Below are 20993 nucleotides of genomic sequence, written 5' to 3'. Positions count from 1 at the left end.
GTTCGACGCCCCGTGCCTCCCGCTTGAAAGGGAAGGCATTCAAGAAGGGCCGTCGATTCCCCGTCGCCGAACAGCGAGTCCCTCGACGTTTGTCGACGCCTCTTCGAGGAACTCGACTCCATCAGGTACATTGGGGGGGTAAAAACATTATAGGAGAGAATAAGACTTGCAGAGCAACATATGGACTGGGCTGGTACTATATCTTTCTTTACAGGTTGCCCAGGTGGGGGGATCTCCACACAGAACTGTGCCTAGTGGTAGGGGTCAGTATTCTGCCTATTGCTCAACCATCTTATTTTCTCTCCTCTCTCTATTGCTGGTTTCACTCTATTGGTCTATGTGATATTGTACAGTATTGTTCATGCACTTCAATGAGATCTAGGGTGGTACCACTTTAGGATTGTAAATATTTGTCATTGTAGATTTTTCCAGAGTACAAAGTGAGTTATCATGATAAATGTACATAACCTTAACTTTTGATTATATAAAGTCTGTGTTCTAACCAATACAGAGTGTGGATATTCCTTTGTGGGGGCTTGGGGGATACACTGTACTTAAGAACCAGCCTGCATCACCTCCTGAGAAGCTGGGCCTTGATTGCTCGACCATTGCTACCGAATAGAGAATCTTGGCTGGGGTCTCCTGTGCCTCTCCTCCACCATATAGGGAGTGGGAGTACAGACACCCCCCACCGGTCGTTGAGATCCGTTCTCTCTCTCATAGCACTATCTAGGGTCATAATCGGCCCTATCGGTAAGGGATGCCGGTAATCCTTTACCGGCATCGTTTTTAACTTACCGCCGGGGTCGTAATGAGGGCCATAGTCTTTGTCTGTAGATGCTCATCAAATAATTTTCATTTCCAATCAGGTGCCTCGGAATGCAGGCTTGAACCGCTGCTGCAAGCCTGCGTTCCAGCCTGTCTGACGGCCGGCTCCCCCACCGCCATCTTCCTGACCTCCGTCGTCCCTTTTTTTTTAACACCCTTCCCACTCACTTTGTTTTGGCTGCGGCAGCACTCGCCACCGCAGCCGCTCCTTCTTCCTGGCTCCAGCTAGTACCACAGAAAGGGAAGAGGGGCTCCATACAGAGCCCCGCCTTCCCTTTTCCATGGCAGCCATCTTTCTAAAGGATTTTCCTTCATTCAACGGGATGTGTACCGTGTCCCATTGAATGATGGAAAATCCTTTTTTTATCACTCCGGGTTACTGCTTTGGTGCTGATAGTCTTAAGCCTCTATTCCAAGGGCTGGAACAGGGTTATCGGATTGGAGCCCTAGTTATCTGCCATTGCTACGCTCAGGCCGATAACTTGAGCTGCCGGCCCATTAACCCCTGTTCCAGCCCTTGGAGCAGTGGCTTAATGCCATATTAAGAGAAGTAAACCCAACCTGCTTTATTGTGCACTGTTGAAGGCCAGCTCCGTGACAGGAATGTAGTATATTTCTGACATCAGTTTTGTCTAATATTTATCATATTATTTCAGGTGCGTTCGGATGGGACTTGTTGGATACTCAAGTCCATGAAATATATACAATACACAAAAAGTCCTCATTTAGCCTAATGAGGAGACAAATCGACACTCAACTAGAGTTAAATCCCTTTTTATATTCACATAAATCTCAAATTTACATATACAAAACAATCTTTTCTCACTGGTAACTTGGAAGTTGCTGCAACAGAATTGTGTGAGCAGATTCACTCTATCAGAATAGAAGACATCGTTGATTTTGAGATTGAATTGATTTTCCCAACTTTACAAAGAAAAGAGGCAGACATGCCGATAAATGATCTGTTGTTCAGTGGCGCTTTAACCGGGAGTGAAAGATGAAGAGAACTATATAAGCGTCAAAGGAGGAAGACAGAGTTAAGCATCTCCCGAGGAAGGAGATCCTTAGTCAGAAATGTGTAGAGAGCAAGCAGTAGCTGGAACTGTAGTCTACAGCTAGTAAATCAAACATGTCGAGCCTTTAACAACATTAAATTGGGACTTTGTGGGGTGTTAAGTAACACTGAATTGAATGTTCTTTAATCTGTGAACAACTCAGTAAGATAATTTGAATGCAAATTTTTTCTACTCCAATATATTCTGACTTTGTCAATGTGTGTTGCAAATTGTAATTAAGTGATATTAGATAATTTGATAAATTAATCTTTTTATATAAATAAATTCAATTGCATGCACATATAAGAGGGGATTTAACGCTAGTGGAGTAGTACACTTTGGATCCTCATTAGGTTAGATGAGACATTTTTGTGTGTATAGTTTTTTAACTACTTACCATCAAGAGCTATTTTTCTACGAACGTCCTTCGAGGACAAGATGGACTTGTCTCCAGCCCGTATGAGGTGGCACATTCCAATATACGTTGGGGGGTTGACAGTCCTGGGTCAAGTGTGTCCACTAAGGTTGTGATGGCAGCATTAGGAAGACCTGCATGGTATCCCTTTGATATACCAGCCATTCCAATGCAGTGTTGCGACTTTGAAAATAATAAAGCAACTCTTCACGCTTGATCCCCCATTAGCACCCTGCAGGGGGCTCAGAACTTGAGCTGCACTGTATGGAACAAGCCCATGTTCGGAGCTGCCTGGTGAGCCAGCGCCTCCTTCCTGGCACGAGCAGTATAGCCAGTGGCAACACGCTCTTCTTGGAAGCCAGACACTGCGAGAATCCTGGGTCTGTGCTTTGAAACCTATTAAGTGTGTTATAAAAAAAACAATTATAATTCGCTTCCCCTCCCACGTCATCTCTTATCACCCGCGTAGTTTTCCACACAGGTTCTAAGAGTGTGTGTTTTTTTTTAATACAAATAAGAAACATACCTTTAAAGCATGCCTGGCTCCACACAGTGCTATCATTCAGGAAACCCATTTTCAATGTTGATGACATCCAACGTCATCAACATTGAAAATGGACTTCCTGTCCAACAGAACTGTGCGGTATGTGGCCATTCTTCAAAGGTGTTTTTTTTTATATAAACACCATTATTAGATAACTACATGGGTGCTAATGGCGATATGCCTGTCTGTACCATGCTGCCCCCTTCGGTAACGGCACCACTGCCCTCGTTAAGGGACCCTGACTGCGCTCAGGCCTTTAACTTGGACAGCAGGCTGTTACCTACAGGGTGGACCCGCCACATCGGGGCATATCACCTCAGTTTTCCTGGAACACAGGTTTGATGTACTTAAGATTATTTCATAAGCACTGGAATCAATGTATGCCCCAAAACAATCACTAATAACCGAATACTCTACCCCGGAGAGCATGGCAGATTGAAAGCACTAGCAGTCAAAGTGTTTATAATATTTTCAGGGACATTATGGGACTGAGGTTATCTTTAACCACCTCAATGAATGTCTCATAGCTCCGATCACCAAGATCCAATGTAACCTTACGCATTCATAGTTGGTTACTGAGTTCTAGGTTTAATAATTAAGTTAGTATAAATGCACAAGGGAATACATACATTTTTATAAAAGCACTAAGATCACTCCCAGTACAATTTTTTACTGTTTATTAAAAATGAATTGGTAATGATTACTGTGCCCCAAAATGACACCCATTACAGAACACAAGGGAGCCGAAATATCTGTTATTTGGTAATTGCAGCACTTGCCGCTTCTTTGGCCTCTCTGGGCCCAAAAACATTCTGTTCAGTTTACTCCCATGGTGCTCTTGTTGGGAACTAGTGCAGGACTCTTTGTATGCAACGCTCCGGAGAACGGCTCGTTATGTCTTTATTTCAGCCCCAGTGTGACTCATTCACGCTCCCAATGGGGGCACACAGAGGGAGGAAGAAGGAGAAAAAGGATTTGGGGAAGTTTTGTTTTTGTCCTCAAGGCCTCTTCCCCAAAACGTCATTCCTTTCAGCATGTGTGTGTGCAGAGAGGGATTACGGGCGCGCTGCTTGCCGTCGCCGTGACAACAGGCGAGGTGTCCTTGTTTGTAGTGCCCGTCGCCGCTGTAAGTTTCCCAGGACCGTCAGGAACAAGGCGAGGGGAAGACTAAGCGGGTTAGACGAATGGGATGGCCACGACGTGAGAGAGCCGTGTGGGAGAGGGAGCTGCAGCTAGATTAAAGGGGCACATACATCTCCCCAGAACAATGGCTGCTTTGCTCGCTCTCTGTGAAAGCAGAGAATATGTGCACAATGGCCGCTGACACATGAAAGCCACTGGACTAACTTTATTGCTTTGCCATAAAGCTTCTTGCCAGGGTCCATTCATCTCCCGGGTGGGAAGGCCTCGCCGAACCTTTCGAAACCCAAGCACAACTCTCTTCTTCATTAATGGGCTCTGTGTAACCAACACCACCCACGCAAAGTAGGCCTCGAGACGATGGTGCCTCCAAGCAGCACGCTCGATCCTCCCTCAGACGGTTGGGCCCACTCAGCTCTCTGGTAGAGGGGACGCTGACACCAGTTCACCTGGCCCATGACACCACAGAAGTATGGTGACCCAGCGCGTTAGACTGACTACAAAACCTAGACTGATTGACGTCATTAAAGACAAAAGAGCAGAGCAAAGGCACAGATGCATGGTTTGAAGGCTACGCATAATTTGAGCTTTTCCTTTAAAAACCATTCCGGTTTTCATTTGAAATATGGCTCCTTTTACATTTACTGTAGCATGCTAAACAATATTTCAGAGTTGCTGCTATGAATGAAAGGAGAATGACATTTTCAAAAAAGGCAAACTACTGCCTTTAAATACTCTAAGAGCGAGTGCGCATTCTTATGTCTCAGTGAAACCGTGCTTTATGACTCGCATCCGCGTCACAGTGCCTAAAGTATTTTGACAGCAAGTAAAAGTCCTTTAAGAGGTGAAACTCTTGGAGGCTGGAAGGGCATCGGAACATATCTAAACAGCTAAATGCACATTTACTTTGACTAACATTTAGGAACTAGCACAACACATTTCGGGGTCGATAGTATGGATTACTCATATAGAATTCTTCTCTGGGAGTCAAGTGGGGTCTTTCTGAACCAAAATATATCCTGCTGAGCCACCCATTACCAATGTGAGCAGCTGGGTCCCTATCCTGTGACTTGCCGCGCTGCTCTGTATGTCTAGTTGCACATTGCAACTCCTCACACTTGATCTATTGTCTATTGCGTCTGTTGGAGCCTGTCTCCGCCTTCTAATGTCTGTCTCCGTGTCCGCCTGATTGTACGTTCTGGTGTCTGACTGTAACTCTGGTCGTTAATCTGCACCTTCTGTTTGACCATGTGCGCCACTGGATGGCTATTGGTGCAGCACCGCATAGCTCTGGATCCCACATATATCCACAACACCAAGAAAGTTATCGTGGCTTTAAAAAGGCTTGAAAAAAACCCTTTCACCTGAAATGTGAAAGTATGAAAGTTCATTTGAGCCAAGTCACACATTCCAAAACGCCACCTAGTAGCCATCGCTGAAAGTTTGCATTTGAGTTAATTTGCATACCCACAATGCCTTGCTGTTGTGAAGCAGAACTGGAGGTGAACTTTTCAGTGAAAAAACTTTGTTAAAGGGCCGTTATGGTTAAGTTGCACTAAGAAAAACCTATCAAATTCAGGGAAAAAATGTTGTTAATGGGACGTTGTGGTTACAAGTAAAATAAAAAAAACAAAGAAATTCGCCAGTTATGGTAATCTATGCAACCATAACTCGCACCACCGCCATGCACTGCTAACACAAACTTCAGGTGGTCCCCGATAAATCGCCTTGTCTATATCTACTAGTGCCTCCTGGAGTCTTTTTCTTGCCTCCTATATCCTGTACCTTCAGGTGGTCCCTGATTACGCACAGTGTCTATGGGCCTCATTACGACCCAGGCGGTAAGTTACCGCCTGGGCCGTCACTTTACCACCATGGCGTAAACTACGTTTACGCCATGGTGGTTGGCGGACTTACCGCCCCATTCCGACCTTGGCGGGGCGGTAAGTCCCCAATCCCCATTTACCCTTCCCCATTCCCATTTTTGCCCCATAGGGCATAATGGGAGTGGGGAAGGCGTTAATTACGCCACCGTAAATTACGGTGGCGTAATTAACTCCATGGTCCCTTAGCGCCATGGATTTTAACACCCGCTAAAAGCGGGTGTTAAAAGCTCCATGGCGCTAAGGGACCTCGTAATTGGCGGTAAGGGGTCGGCGCAGCTAACGCTGGCGTAAACCCCTTACCGCCAGGGTCGTAATGAGGCCCTATGTCTAACAGTGCCTCCTGGAGTCTTTTCTTGCTTTTGTTATCACAACTGCACCTTCAGGTGGTCACCGATAACTCGCAGTGTCTACATCTTCCACACAGAGTCTGCTGACTATCTGTGTATCCTGATGTCCATGCGCTCCTACCACCCTGCCATACAGTGAAGTTTCCATTGTCTTCTAAGCAACTAACATTTGCCACCCAATGTCTCTATCAATGTGTGTCCTCCTGGTGCATAGCTGTGGCCCAGTTGTTTATTCCTAACCTAGTGTTTATGCAGGTATTCTGACCCTTATGGACTTACCTGTATTCCAATACATTACATGTATTCCAATAGGTTTGTATACCTACCAGTGCATTTTAGGGCATTCAACAAAGTTGTCGGTCCCTTCTAGTAAACTGGTATGCTTCCCGCTTCTGTTTCTACAGCTCGCTGTACCCTGTCACTGCTTCCCTTACCCCCTTACCCGTATGTTTGTTTGTGATTTCATGTGATCCACAATGGAATGGCAACATTGTAAAGACATGCCTTTGAAGTGCCACCAATGATAATGCATGTCACCGAAAATAGGCACCGCAGAAGCTATACAGCAGGCTTTTCCACTGAGCAACACAACATTGCAATTTACATAATCCATAAAGAGCATTTCCCACGGTCAATATGCACTTCATGGGCACACACCTTTATGAGCAAATCATCTCTACAGGGCTGCAGTAAGGGGTTAGACAGCACATATATGAGAGCATCCTTGATCCACAGAGGAATGCAGTCACATGTCTGTGTTCTATATGCCTAGTCTGGCCAGGTGCAGACTAAGCACCAAGGTGGACCGGTGTCACTTCTGACTCTTGAGTGCCCTGCGGTGCCCTATTCAACCATGCTAATGCACACCATAGTTGTTTCTCTACTGTTTTCAATGTCCACCCCTTTTTTCAGGGTGGTAAAATGAAAAAGCAATCATTACAGCACTTTAAGAGCTTTAAGTAAGGAAACCATTAGACACCTATCTGAACCCCACAGCCTTCTCCTTGCGTTGTTTTTAGTTTTAATTTTAATATATATATTATTACACTGCACACCTCTTTTTGAGAAGTAACAGAACACCAAAATACATGAAATAAATAGGAAAAGAGATTAAAGGGCCCTGAATTGATGATAACTTGCAGGAAGGGGTTTGCACAGCTGAGCTGTTCACGAAGAATGGAAGGTACGAATGGAAGGTACAGCATGAGCTTTTTTTATTTTATTTTTTTAACATTTTTATTTTTTATTGTGGTATGGTTTTCATTGTCGTTCACAATTAATTTAAAAGAACATAAGACATAAAGTTACAAACAGCATATATAAAGATAAAACAATTTACACGTTGGCCAACAACATTTTTTGACACAAGAAACGAATGCAAAGACAATACATAGTTTAGTTTGCTAAAGAAAAGGATCAACATTTAAATCATTTATCAAGAAGCTTAAGCACCTCACAAAGGAATCGTCAAAAGGCAAGTATCAAAGAAACATTCTCAGCCCACATCAATCGTGCCCAGAATAGATCCCGAGAGGATTCAAGGTTAAGCGGGATGGTTCCCTTAAAGTGCAGAATTCTGACGAATGTAAAGTTGAACATAAGGTTACCCAATGTCTCAAAGTTTTCATCGTATCTGGACACTTACAGAACCTAAAATTAGTATCTTGCACCAAAGAGGATTTCCAAAGCCTGGTTCGTTCCATTGTTCGTAGCTGGTTCAATCAAAAACGTAAATACATTGTACAGGCCTTATTACAAGGGAAATGATTTAAGTACAGTAGCAAGGTATCCCTGGGGAAACGTAGCACATTCCCTGAACGAGCTATAGGAATTAATTTGCTCAAGAGTTACCATCCAATCATACCTGAACAGTTTGGTTTTAGCAGACCCAGGACGATTAATGAGTTTCTCCTGTGATGAACCAAAGCACTGTAGAAGATCTAACAGTTTGCAACCTGAATATATTTTTCGATTCAACTGAAAATTCAGCAGCCATCTTACCAAGATCGCAATAAAGAGAGTTCAGAGGAGGAGAAATTATTTTACCATAATTTGGTAACTGTCTCCAAAGGTGCTGAAGTTGAAGGGAAATTGAAACCAACTCATGTCTCATAATGACATTAGGTACAGAGGAAGCAAGACCAAACACCTCTTTCCACAACTGGCCTTGTAGAATATTGAAGTAAAGGTTTAGATGCAATAGAGACATATCAAGACTGTAAAGAAAAATTGGTTCGATCTTCATGATGTAATAACTAAGTGTTGGCAAGATGGTAAATTTACATAGTTTAGAATATAAACATTTCAGTTGGGAAATGAGGCGACAAACCTTGTCCATCAACAATGCCTTCCACAGATACAAGGAAGATGTGTTAGTAAGATTGTAACCAGGATATCGCAGAGAAGAAACTCTGTCCACTCTATGGTTACCCAAAACTCAGTACATGATCTTTAGTTTGAAAAAATAAAAATATTTGACTTGGGACCATTAACCTGTAAATTATTTGTGGAGGCATATTGAGAGATCAGGTTAAGTTTCCTCTGTAAAATCAAGGCTGTCCTATTGAGAAAAAAAAGCAGGTTGTCTGCAAAGGCAATCCAATGCAACTTTAGATGTCCCAATTTGACAGGAAAGGTGTTACTGCCTTGCCACAGCTGATCGATGTCGCTAACATAGATGTTGAATAACATTGGTGCCAATACACAACCTTGCTTTAATCCAATTGAAGTTTCAATTGGCCTGGGCAGGGTACCCTCTTTGGCAAGTCTGATCTTCACTGATGTGTTTCTATGTAACAAAGCCGTAAGCTGAACCAAAACTCAGGGGAACCCTGTAAGTGAATAATCTTATTGAAAGAATGGATCTAATATCACCATCAAAAGCACAGGGCATGTCTAAAGATGCCATATAGAATTGCCCTGCTTGGTTTGTCTTGACAAGTTGTTGTAAATGAGCCATCACTGTGGCGTTAAGGGCAGTCCCCATTTTCGGTCTAAATCCCACCTGAAAAGGGGTCAAGATACCAAGTTCATTAAGGGAGACATTCAGATCTCTTAAGAAGATTGTAGCACAAGTTTTACTTGCGGGATCAAGTAAGACTACTGGAACCCCCTTTTTTAAAGATGGGAATAATAATGGATTACGACCACGTAGTAGGTAGAATTAGGGTCGCAAAAATGTGGTCAAAAAGAATTTTCAGAAACAGAGTCCAAATTATCAGGGCGCTCTTTATGACCATCAGGGTCAGGAGCCTGTGAGGCCTTTGATTTTGCCATGGCCCAGGCTATGTTATCCTCGGTTAATGGAAACAGACCTAAGGTAGCTACTCCTACAGTCAAATCTTGAAACCCAGAAAAGGCATTGGGCATTGCATATTTCTCTTGATAGAACTCAGCCCAAGTTTAATCGGTTATCAGGAAGTCCATATGTGGTCTAACAACACCCGTGGTTTTATTTACAGTGGTCCAGAACTGCCCTGCATTAGTGCCCATATGTTGTTGTAGAACCAATTGGTTGATCTTTATGTGCATTTCGATTTTCAGAGATTTCACAAGATTTGTATGGGCTTGAAGGATGGCGTTATTAGAAATCCTGTAATCCCTGGAACAAAGACCCTGGACCTGTAGATTTTGGTATTGACTACATTTATGTATCCCACCAATTAGGGAAACAATGTAGTCCACTAAGGTTGTACGAACCATGCCTAGGAGAGAAAGTGTGCTGCACTTTATTTTCTAGTTTGAAGTGCCCATACACAATTCAAATCCAGCAATGGCTTGTGTAACCCTGGACAGATGAAGTTCAATTCTCAAGTGGAACAATATATCATGTTCTAAATTCACACACCTTTTGGCTGATGCTGTTAATAACTCCAGAGTGCTTAACAATAACTCACCGTGTTCCTATTTAGTGGTTGAAAAGTTCAACAAGATTGTTTTACAATGCTTAAAATGATTAAGCACTGAAAATAGGATTGTCAACTATAAGTTGTCTGTTCATTGGTTTGACTCTAGAATTGCAGCCTCAAAAGGCATGAATGAATGAGTCTTAAAAATGTGAATGAGAAAAAAAAGCAGGTTGTCTGCAAAGGCAATCCAATGCAACTTTAGATGTCCCAATTTGACAGGAAAGGTGTTACTGCCTTGCCACAGCTGATCGATGTCGCTAACATAGATGTTGAATAACATTGGTGCCAATACACAACCTTGCTTTAATCCAATTGAAGTTTCAATTGGCCTGGGCAGGGTACCCTCTTTGGCAAGTCTGATCTTCACTGATGTGTTTCTATGTAACAAAGCCGTAAGCTGAACCAAAACTCAGGGGAACCCTGTGAGTGAATAATCTTATTGAAAGAATGGATCTAATATCACCATCAAAAGCACAGGGCATGTCTAAAGATGCCATATAGAATTGCCCTGCTTGGTTTGTCTTGACAAGTTGTTGTAAATGAGCCATCACTGTGGCGTTAAGGGCAGTCCCCATTTTTGGTCTAAATCCCACCTGAAAAGGGGTCAAGATACCAAGTTCATTAAGGGAGACATTCAGATCTCTTAAGAAGATTGTAGCACAAGTTTTACTTGCGGGATCAAGTAAGACTACTGGAAACCCCTTTTTTAAAGATGGGAATAATAATGGAGTTGGGCAGTTGAACAGTAGTTGAGGGTGGAGAATGAACTACAGCCCTTGGCATCTCTGGATGAACCACCACTATCTGCTACCCCTACCCCTGAGGTACCACAGACAGAAAGACCAATGCATCGTCTACGGAATTGAGCTCATATAAACCATAACCCAGTGAACTCAATATGAGTCGTTGATCCCAAGCCATACTTGAAATCAAAGTAACCAAGCACTCATTTTCTGTGTTGGTAATGCTACAAAATCAATATCACCACTATGTAAGATTCTCAGGAAGTTGTCCATTAGTTTACCTCGGTTCAAACACAGAGAACCGTTCATCTGAGTAATATTTTCCCATCTCATGATCTTAGAGAAATACTGTGTAGAGGTAGATGATTTAGGTAAGTTAGAACAATATGGACCCGTAGGAATCGACAAACACCCATGTGAGTTTATTTGATCCTGTACCAGTGTGATCACCGAGCCAGTAACAGGTAATGTTATATTTGTAGAATGGACCTGCTCTCCCCCGGCTATGACAGTATTAGCTACTACATCGGCAGTTAAGGGATCACAAGTTGCAACTTTGGTTGAATGCAAGTAAGCAGTGATCTTAGTTTGTGTACCCCCTATGTGCCTGTAATCAGATGAACTGATTTGGGGTACGTTTTTCAAGGGTAGATTAGTTGACAAAAGGGCCCTCCCACTTGCATTAGTTGGCAAGGGAACTGTACAGGGATCGGAACCCACATCTTTCATAATGGGAGGTGGTGTGATTATTTTTAAGGGCAATAACACCCAAAAACCACAGAGCCATAGATGATCTACTAGTCACAACCAACATCTCTGGCAATACATCGCCTGTATTGGACCCCTGTTCCAACGTTTTCTGTAGGTAGATGTCGTAGACATTTTAAGGAAGATTTACGCCTATTAAAATTGACTGCAGGAAGATTTTTCGATTTTTGCCTGAAACCATTTACTTCCTCTAAGATTCTAGGTTCATGTGGAGAGCCAAATAGTGCTGGGGATACACTTAATCTAGTACCATAGTCCACCAGAGATGTTGGTCTATTGGGCATCTTGCTAATCGCTATGGGGACTGGTGAAGTTATTTCCCTTTGCACAGGAGTATAATTGATTGAGACTAATGACAAATTGGCACCACTCTCCGTATAGACAATTATACCGCCCCCGTTTATGAAGATCAGTACGTTTTGAATTTGTCCATCCACAGAGGAGAGTTGCATATCCTTGTCCCTTACTGTGCCCTTATTATTGTCATAGAGTCGCAATAAAGACTGAAGGACTAGATGCAACGCTGGTGTATTTATTTATTTATTTATTGCACATGTATATGGCACCTATACAGCAGAAAGTGCTATGGAGGCTGGGCCTACAGAGCCAATATTGGGCAAGATCTTTGATTGCCTTCTAGTGTGGATGTTCTTTGTGGTGAAAAAGTCCACGTTAGGATGGTCTTAATCAAATCACCCTTTGTCATGCTGTAATTCAGTAATAATAGTCCCGCCAGCCGAGTTGTCCAAAAACAGAGTTTGTTCATTAATAGTGGCAAAGACCCCATGTCTCTACATAATGTTAAAAATGGTTCATCCAGTATGATGGAGTGATCAATAGTCGAAGAAGGACCGCTGACTATCACCTCCACTTGCCCAGTAGATGTTCAGTTGTTCTCTAGTGTTGCCTTGGTTATAAGAGTTTGATGCTCAAGGCTAGGCTCCAACAGGCCAATTGCAGTATAATTTAAACAAAGAACTTGAGCATTCGTTGTGACTAGAATGTTAATTGCAGATGGTAAGCTAGGCAGCACAATTCTCCCCTTGTCCAATGTTTCGACCGTTTGGCAAAAAGTCATAATTCTGATTTGCTTAGTCACTTTGCGGGTAATAATCACTTCATTTGACAAGTCCAGTAGATTGCAATTATTTGTGTCTGTAGAAAAAGCAGCAAGCGGTTTGCTTGAAGCAACGGGCCTTGGCGCCCAAAACTTACTTTGTAGCGCTGCTGTCATTTCCTGCACTCCTGGACACGAGCTATCACAACAATAATTCAGGACAGATTAAGAAAAAGCAATCGGCACACTGCCATAAGTGAAGATAGCGGCTGAACAAAAGCGTGTTGATTTGGCAATAAACCCCGAGCCGGCGGACCATTACCGTCCAAGGTAATGCCCCCGGGGCCCATAGTTAACAAAGGCTTCAGGGGCATTACCGTAGGCAGCAATGGCCTGCTGGCGAGGGGCTTATTGCCATTAGTATTCTGGGGTTTAAAGCCCCAGGATACTAATGGTATTGTTTTTTTTCATCCAGCATTTGTTTGTGCCGTTTAAAAAGGCGCCCCCAGCAGTACGCGTTGGTTCTAGACAGACTAGAACGCGCGTATTACTTCATTACAAGGAATCAACAGGGCGCCATTTTGGGCTAAGTTGATCCGTAGTAATGATTTAACAAATAATGGACTCGCTGGTTATGTGAGTTCATCTGAGGAAATGGCGGCAGATCATGGCGAGCAAACAAGGTAAGGTACCAGGCGCTAGATGCGCGCAGTCGTGTGAAAGAGATTACACTGTGGTAAGGCTGGCAATTGAGCTGGCATTCATTGTTCCCGTGGTATTGGCACGCCGGGTACTAATATATAATGTTATCCCGAACCAACGCTGCAGGAGGCTTTACCGTAGCTTTGATGTTGGACGCCCATAGGTGAATTACCAGTCTATATAAGACATTAACCTTTGTGAATTCAGATAGATTGACAGGTACCTTAAATCAATATGAGTTCTGTCATAACAGGTCCTGTTCCTCCGCTCCCGAGCCCACGAGTACACAGAACAATTGTCTGCACTCCGCTACTCCCCACTTGAAAAGGAGCTTTTAAAGTCAGGCTAGTGATCCATCGGGGAAAGTGATGACAGACTCGAAGAGTAGGCAATGCACGCAAAATCTAACAATGTCGTAGAACACTCGTTCGCACTCCACTTCAAAAGAAGCGTTTAAAGGCAGGCAGGCACGTGATCCACAGGGGGAGGTGATGACAGACTCGAAAAGAAGGCAATGCAGGCAACACGTAACAATGTGGCAGAACACTCGTCTGCACTCCCTTGAGCTTTTCCTTGACTGTTCCGGTGAGACCAGGCTATCAGTGACAGTAGAAGGCGCATGAAGATTTGAAGAACTCTTCTGAACTGTACTGTGTTGTAATCTGCCTTGGAGAGCAGCTGTGTGTGTGTGATGTCATGAGCTGGTGGAATATCAGTGTTGGAGGTTCTACTGGGGACCGTTAGAGACAGAGAGAGAGAGAGAGAGAGAGAGAGAGAGAGAGAGAGAGCTGAGAAGAATGGGTGTGGGGCTGAGCCTGGTGTTTCCCTAATGATGTTGTGTCATCTGTGTCCCCTACAATCCCCGTGTTTGACTGATGGAGTACAGGACAAGGACAGCTGAGAGCTGAGAAGATGGGTGTGGGGGTGAGCCCGGTGTTTCCCTTGTGAAGCTGTGTCTTCTGTGTCCCCTACCATCCCTGTGTTTGACTGATGGAGTATAGGACCAGGACAATAAATCACCATAACTTACCTTTGGTGTCCTGGACATCCACTTTGTTACACTTGCGACAAGGATGGGATGGTAGGTGGATTGTCTCTCCAAAGGCGCTGCTGGGGGGGTGTGCAGCTCTTGTGGAACACTGCCCCCGTGAGGTTCCTCCCACACCCACGCGGATCCGTGTACGTTGGCCCGTCATGAGAAGTTTGTGCCCCCCTGACATGTTGTCAGGGGCACTCTGCTTGCTGCCGCAGCCTTTGGAGTTTGACGGCCCTCCCCTGTCCATTAGGGGTTGGACGATGTGGCTTTACAGTGATCCTAAGTCTCAAGGCAGCCCTGTGGTAGCTGTATTTCCTGTACATCGGAGTGCCCAGCAATGCGGCATTGGGCAAGTTCCGTTGTGGTGCCGTGCCTTTGGAAGTCCAGCGCAGGTGAGACCCGACCATGTGTTCAGCGGTGCGGAGAGCCGACGGTCTCTATGGTGCCCATGGTCAGTGGGGGGACACGCGCAGTCTTGCCAGTAGCGTGTTTCATCCCTGTCACCGGGCGGACCTGCGTCGCCCATTTTCTCTGTCTGGAAGCAGTCCGTGCAAGGCGGCGGCTGTGGAAAAAAAATAGGGTCTGCACTCCTGTTTAAGGGGTCTGTGCGCAGCCGCGCCTGAGCAGAGAGTCTGCACTGCTGCATGGGAGGATACATGCCATGGACTGGTGTGTTTCTGGCCGTTCGTTTGTCATACCATTTCAACGTGTGCTGTAGGAAAGGATCGTGGAAGTTGCCTACGGACAGTTCCGGGGAAAGTTGCGGGGACGGTGGTGTTAGGCGAAGTGGTGACGTCACTACTGTGATGGGCATTTCCAGTGGGTCACGTGAGCAGTGGCCATTGTTTTTCCTGCATTCTAAGCCTCGTTTTCGGTGTGTTGCAAGTGATAAGCAACGCGCCGGAGAGGGAGATGTTGTCACCTCACCATTTTGAGCCAGCCAAAGGATCTTGGTTCATTGTTCCTTTAAACAGGTGCTTATTCCGGACTGGGCGATATTTTCTGATTTTACCATATTTTCTGATTTTACCAGGTTCTGGTTATGATGTGGGTCTTCTGGTCAGGTCGTTGTTACGGGCCGTATGTGTGGGTGAGTGGGTTGAGTTAGTTTTGTTGTGGCCCATGTTAGGGGAATAAGTTCACGGCGTCCCCATTTTAGGTCCCCAGGAGTAATGTCAGGGGTGTTATTGAAGACTGTTGTCTTGTCCATGAGAGTGGTTTTGTTGTGGCCTCCGTGGAGCACAATGCCCTGGTCTTGAGTTAGATTTAAGATGTTCCAACCTCTTCCCTTAGGAATGGGAGGGGCGGTTGGGGTTTAGGGGAGTGTTCAATGCTGTAATTACTCAATGGCATCATTTTCGTGTTTTGTACTATTGAGAAAGACTGACTCTCTCCCACCAGAAGCGTTCATATAGAGGGTTGAATGCATAGCCACGCTTGATTGATTGTTCAGGGACATATGTTTTTTCGGTGTGGAACATTTATTTCTATGCAATGTGCTCTTTCAGATCAACCGGCGCATGAACATTCCAGTACCTTCATGACATTTCTGATTTATCTGCACCTATATTGTTTTTCCATTCACTATGTAATGTTATTAATCTCATTGTTTTGTATGCTTGTTGTGTGGGTGAGGGTACAATGAGTGGTGCACGTGTGGGGTTACGTGGTGCACGTGTGGGGTTGCGTGCTTATTACTGCATGGGGATTCCTAGTGCCTGGTCTGTGCCAGGGTAGGTCGCTATGTCTGTCTGTGGAGGAGTGTGTTGCAGTAGTCAGGGTGAGTGAGTGTAAGTTTTGTCTCTATCCATAGTGCCCGGTTTGAATTCTGGGGTGGGTCGCTATGTGTATTGGTGTGCGGGTCGAGAGTATTGCTCCGTGTGTGTGTGTTTAGGGTATTTTTGGGTGCATGTTCCTTCAGTGATGTCCTGTTTACATAATGCCTGGTCTAGTGCCAGGGCAGGTCTCATTCTGTGATGTCTCAGGGCAATTTTTCTGCTGTTCCATAGTTCCTGGTTTGGTGCTGGGGTAGGTCGCTATGGTCTTTCTGATCTCGGTAGTGTGATATTCCTGAGTGTTGTGGTTGGAGTTGGTGTGGTGTTGTTGTGGTCATAGTGCCTGATTGGTTATCAGGTTAGGTCACTATGGGTGTTGTTCTCAGGACAGTGTTTTGCTGTAGTACATTTCATAGCGTTTGTTTTAAATTCCAGTTTGGTTGCTATACCTGAGGTGTATTTGAATTTCATGTTGTTCCGTAGTATTTGGTTCAAGGGCCAAGGGAGGTCCCTATGGGCAAGTGTTTATTTGGCTTTGCCAATGTTTTCATAGTACCCGGTTTTGAACTGGGGTAGGTTACTATGTTGGATCTGTTGTTGTACAGTTTACCTCCGGATTCCTAGTTTGGTAAATCAGGTTGTCTTACTGATGTGTAGAGGAGGTGTGGATTAGGATAGTGAAAATGGCCAATGGTTTAGTGGTAGTGGAGCAGTATTGTGGGTGAGGTTCTTCGTGGTACTGCAGTGTGAGTTGTGCTTTGTGGGTCCCTCGGTTTATGTTGGGCATTTGTTGTTGCCCCGTTTAGGGAGCGGTTGGTATGTGCTCAGAGGGGCAGCTCTGATACTCCGGGGGGGCAGACCGGAGTGGAAGGTGTTTTGTGCAAAGGAGGCTAGTTGTGTTAGTGTTAGCTAGCAATAGTGTGGCTAGGGCGGCAGCCCTAGGTTCTGAGGGGCAGCTCAGGACAGGCGTAAGTGCACTGTTTATTGTTTTTAGTCCTCGAGGGTGTGAATCGAGGGACTTGGGAAGTTAGGTCGAAGGTCGTGGCATGTTTTTGTCATGGAGTTAGTGCGCCGTTGGCATTTTCTATGAGGTCCGGTTTGGCCTGTGAATGGTTTCCTTGTGTGTGGTTCCTATTAGTTGAGGTTGGCAGGGGTTCTGGGCATAGGCGGCCGCTGTGTGCAGAATTTCTGGTACTGTGTTGTGTTTGGATGATTAGGGTTTGGTGCTGGTCGCGTTACCTTAGTCATTCTTTTGTGTTTCCCTAGGGAGGGCGAGGTGTTGTAATGTGACTTGGAGAGCAGCAGTGTGTGTGATGTCATCAGCTGGTGGAATGTTTGTGTCGGAGTGTTCTGCTGGGTGACGGTTAGTGAGAGAGAAAGCTGAGAGCTGAGAAGATGGGTGTGGGGGTGAGCCCTGTGTTTCCCTTGTGAAGCTGTGTCTTCTGTTTCCCCTAACATCCCTGTGTTTGATTGATGGAGTACAGGACCAGGACAATAAATCACCATAACTTACCTTTGGTGTTCTGGACATCCACTTTGTTACATACTGCAGAGGGGACAGTGGTTATTGTAAGGGGAAGACTGTTCCAAAGTCTAATGGCGTGTAGTACGTAGAATGCTTGTTTCTAAATCGCTTCTTTACAGTGGTGGACTGGCCTGCAGGGATCCCTGGAGATTTCTGTGTGGCTTTCCCGGCGCTCTGCTCCGCCCACTCTTTCGCTCCAAGCAGCCACGCCCCTTCCTTCCATCTCTCATCCCCTGTCACATCTCATTGAAGCAAACGACGTGGTATGAAGATTGCAGTATCTTGTTCCTCACTCTTAAATATTTTATGTCCGTTTTTCTGTTACATTTAACTACTTGTAATACCTGTATAGGGCCAAATGTGCTTTATAATTCACTATTTGGAACCATTTTCTTGGACGAACAATCCCATTCTCTCACACGGCGTAATGTGTGGCCACTTTGAAAAACGTTTCCAGGCCCACTTGGTTCACAGTCCACCACTGCTTCGTTCTACCATTCACAGAATTTGAGTCTGAAAGGTCATTGTCTTCAGATGGTGCGCCTACTCGCAGAAATGTGCGTTTTTCAGCACGCTAAGCAGGTGCTTTCGTGATAAGATAATGGAGCAAGTCATGAGCATGATTCAGACTGAAGGTGGAAATTGTGAAAATTGACTAAGCTTGGGGGGGATGCTCAGTTTCTCTTTGTCAAATACACCACTGTGTTCAGAATTAACTTTAGGGTTAAGAGAGAGGAGTCTATCAGGAGAGCACTTTGCCCCATCAAAATGTGACAGCACACAATCTTGCACAGAGGTTTTGAACATAGTATGGGAGAGGTAGGGCGTTATTTTCCAGAGGGAGGCTGGGCCCCGAGGGATACGGTTATTGATGCTGGGTGACTGGAAATGTGGAAGCCAAGTACATGTGTTCAAGGCGTAAAGGAAGGATTTGGGACCTTCTGTGTCAAGTTCAAAGCCCAGGAATGTCGTTAGGTGTGTGTCTTAAAAGGACAAATCAGTTTTTAATGGGGTTTAACTTGAGATAGGGAGTTAACATCGAAGGTGTGTGTGCGAAAAAGGCATGGTTTCCTGTAGAAGTGCTCGTTTGCAGGGGGCACCTCCAGGTAGGCTTAATGATGTGTGGTAGTACTGTGGCGAGTTAGGAGGTTAGCAGGGGTTGCATGTACAGGATGGAAACACTGATAAGGCCACGAAAGATGCCGCCTGCATAGGCAGTTGGGGGGTGGTTGAAGATTTCACCTGAAGGAAACATGGTGGGATAAAGTTGAACACCATAGCCCTTAAGTCCACGCCTGACAAGCGATAGGAACGGGAGCTTGAAGATGCACAGCTCCGAAGGCCACAGATAGGCAGACTGTAGTAAGGATGCTTCTGATGATGGCCACGTCTGTAACAATAGCACAAATGGCCAGAACTGCAGCAGATGATGCTATTTATACTCGATGTAGTTTGCGAGCAGTTGCTTTCTACAGACCCATAACATGCAATGGTAGGTGGGGGCTGCGGTAGCACCTGCCCATACTGCTAGGCGTCCAGGTTTGATCTTCTAATGAGGGACCGAATTTGAGCACTGTTTAAGGTAAACGGAAAGGTGCCATACGAATGGGAAGAGAGTCCAGGTGGCTTCAGAAAGAATGCGCTGATAATGGATGACTTGAGTTTGTTTTGTTACTTTGTGGCAACTTTGTTGCTGTTGCTGGTGATTGGGAATGGCAGAAGCATCATGTGCGGATGTATCAGGGTGGAATGTGGGGGTCTGTATTATGATTGCTGCTTCATCTCTATTCTGTTTTTACATTGTGTTGTTCTTATCACTGAAAAATGTATTGATGGCTGGGCATTGTATATCAATTGAATATGGGTATTTAGGCATTAGCAGGTTGCCTTTAATACTACTTTGTATTCTTTGTTAGCATAGTAGATGCTTGTCAAGTAGTGGTTGGCCATGGATTTTGTCGTTATGCATACCGAGCAGTGAATTTTTGGAAGGCAGGATTCCAACAATTGTTCGAGCCTAAGGGATTATGTGATTTGTGTGCTACTTAATTTAACGCATAAGCTTACCTTGGAGCAAATAGAAGAAGCCTGAAGGTTAGCAAGCTGCTGTTGCGTCTTTTGAGGGTATTATCCTTGGGGTTAATGTCTATGCTGGCCTTGGTTGCAGTTGATAGGTTGATTGGGTCCTAGTTATTAGAGTAGCAGAACAAAATGGGAGGAGCCCAAGGAGCTGCAAACTCCACCAAATGCTCCATATAGTATCACACAAAGAGGTGGCAATTATATAAGATTCTATTCCAGACTTCTAAAACAGCGGGCTACAGCCTGCTAGATCTCCCTCACGGAAAGTCTTTCTATCCCGATAACAAGAGGTTATTGCGCACTAGCTGGCGCTGGTGGGCCGCCTATCTATGACGGGGGATAGAGGAGAGACTTTCCCTAATCTGACTCACTATTTTACCAGCATTAGTATTTCTATACAAAAAACACATTTGGGGGAGCGTGATATGATTTGTTTCTCCCTCACTCTTTTGTGTGTCCAATAAAAGGCAGATTTTACTACATAAAATATAATATCTAATTAGTTTTTCTATCTCGGGTTTTCATTAATCAGAATGTCCTGGCTCTCTCAATAAGGTCTTTTGGGCATGCCCTCCTTCTGTACTTCTCAGTCATAGTTTAGTTCTCATCCCTTAATGTTTCTGCCGATGATACCATTAGTTTCAGGCATAAAAATTGGCTCTAAGGTAAATCATTTTTCAAATGTTCAGGGTGATGTCTCAAGTATTGTAGTGAATTCTTGACGTCAGTTTTCTTATGGTAGATGTTGGTTATTATACCTTCTGATCCAATCTCCAATTACACGTCCAGAAAATGTAGTTTGGGGTGCCCACTTCCATCATGAATTTAATTCTTTGATGCAATGAGTTTAGGAATTCCAACAATAAATCCAAATCTGTTTGGGTACCTCTCCAAATTACAAAAGCATCATCTATAAATCTTGTCCAGATGATTAGATTTCGTCTGCCACCTTGGTTCTGTCAATATCCATGTACTTTCCAAATGGAACATAAACAGGTTAGCGTATGCTGGGGCCATTGAAGAGCCCACAGAAGTTCTGGAGGCTTGTAAGTAAAACTGGGTTTTATGCCTAAATTAATTGTTTACCAATATGATCTTGCTCAATTCTAATGTGAATATTGTATTGGCCTCGCAATTGTTATTCCTCAAGAGTGTCCATTCTAATGCCTCCAATCCATCCTG

General features: G+C 44.5%; 1 protein-coding gene across 2 annotated transcripts in view; it reads left to right on the top strand.

Annotated features, from left to right (window-relative positions):
* SLC1A3 (solute carrier family 1 member 3) overlaps window positions 1-20993 on the top strand; it is a 278893-nt gene that overhangs the window by 164444 nt on the left and 93456 nt on the right. The window lies entirely within an intron of this gene.

The sequence above is a fragment of the Ambystoma mexicanum genome, chromosome 6p (assembly GCF_040938575.1).
Source record: "Ambystoma mexicanum isolate Mex_15411 chromosome 6p, UKY_AmexF1_1, whole genome shotgun sequence".
Classification (NCBI taxonomy): Eukaryota; Metazoa; Chordata; class Amphibia; order Caudata; family Ambystomatidae; genus Ambystoma; species Ambystoma mexicanum.
This window is presented reverse-complemented; position numbering and strand designations above follow the sequence as displayed.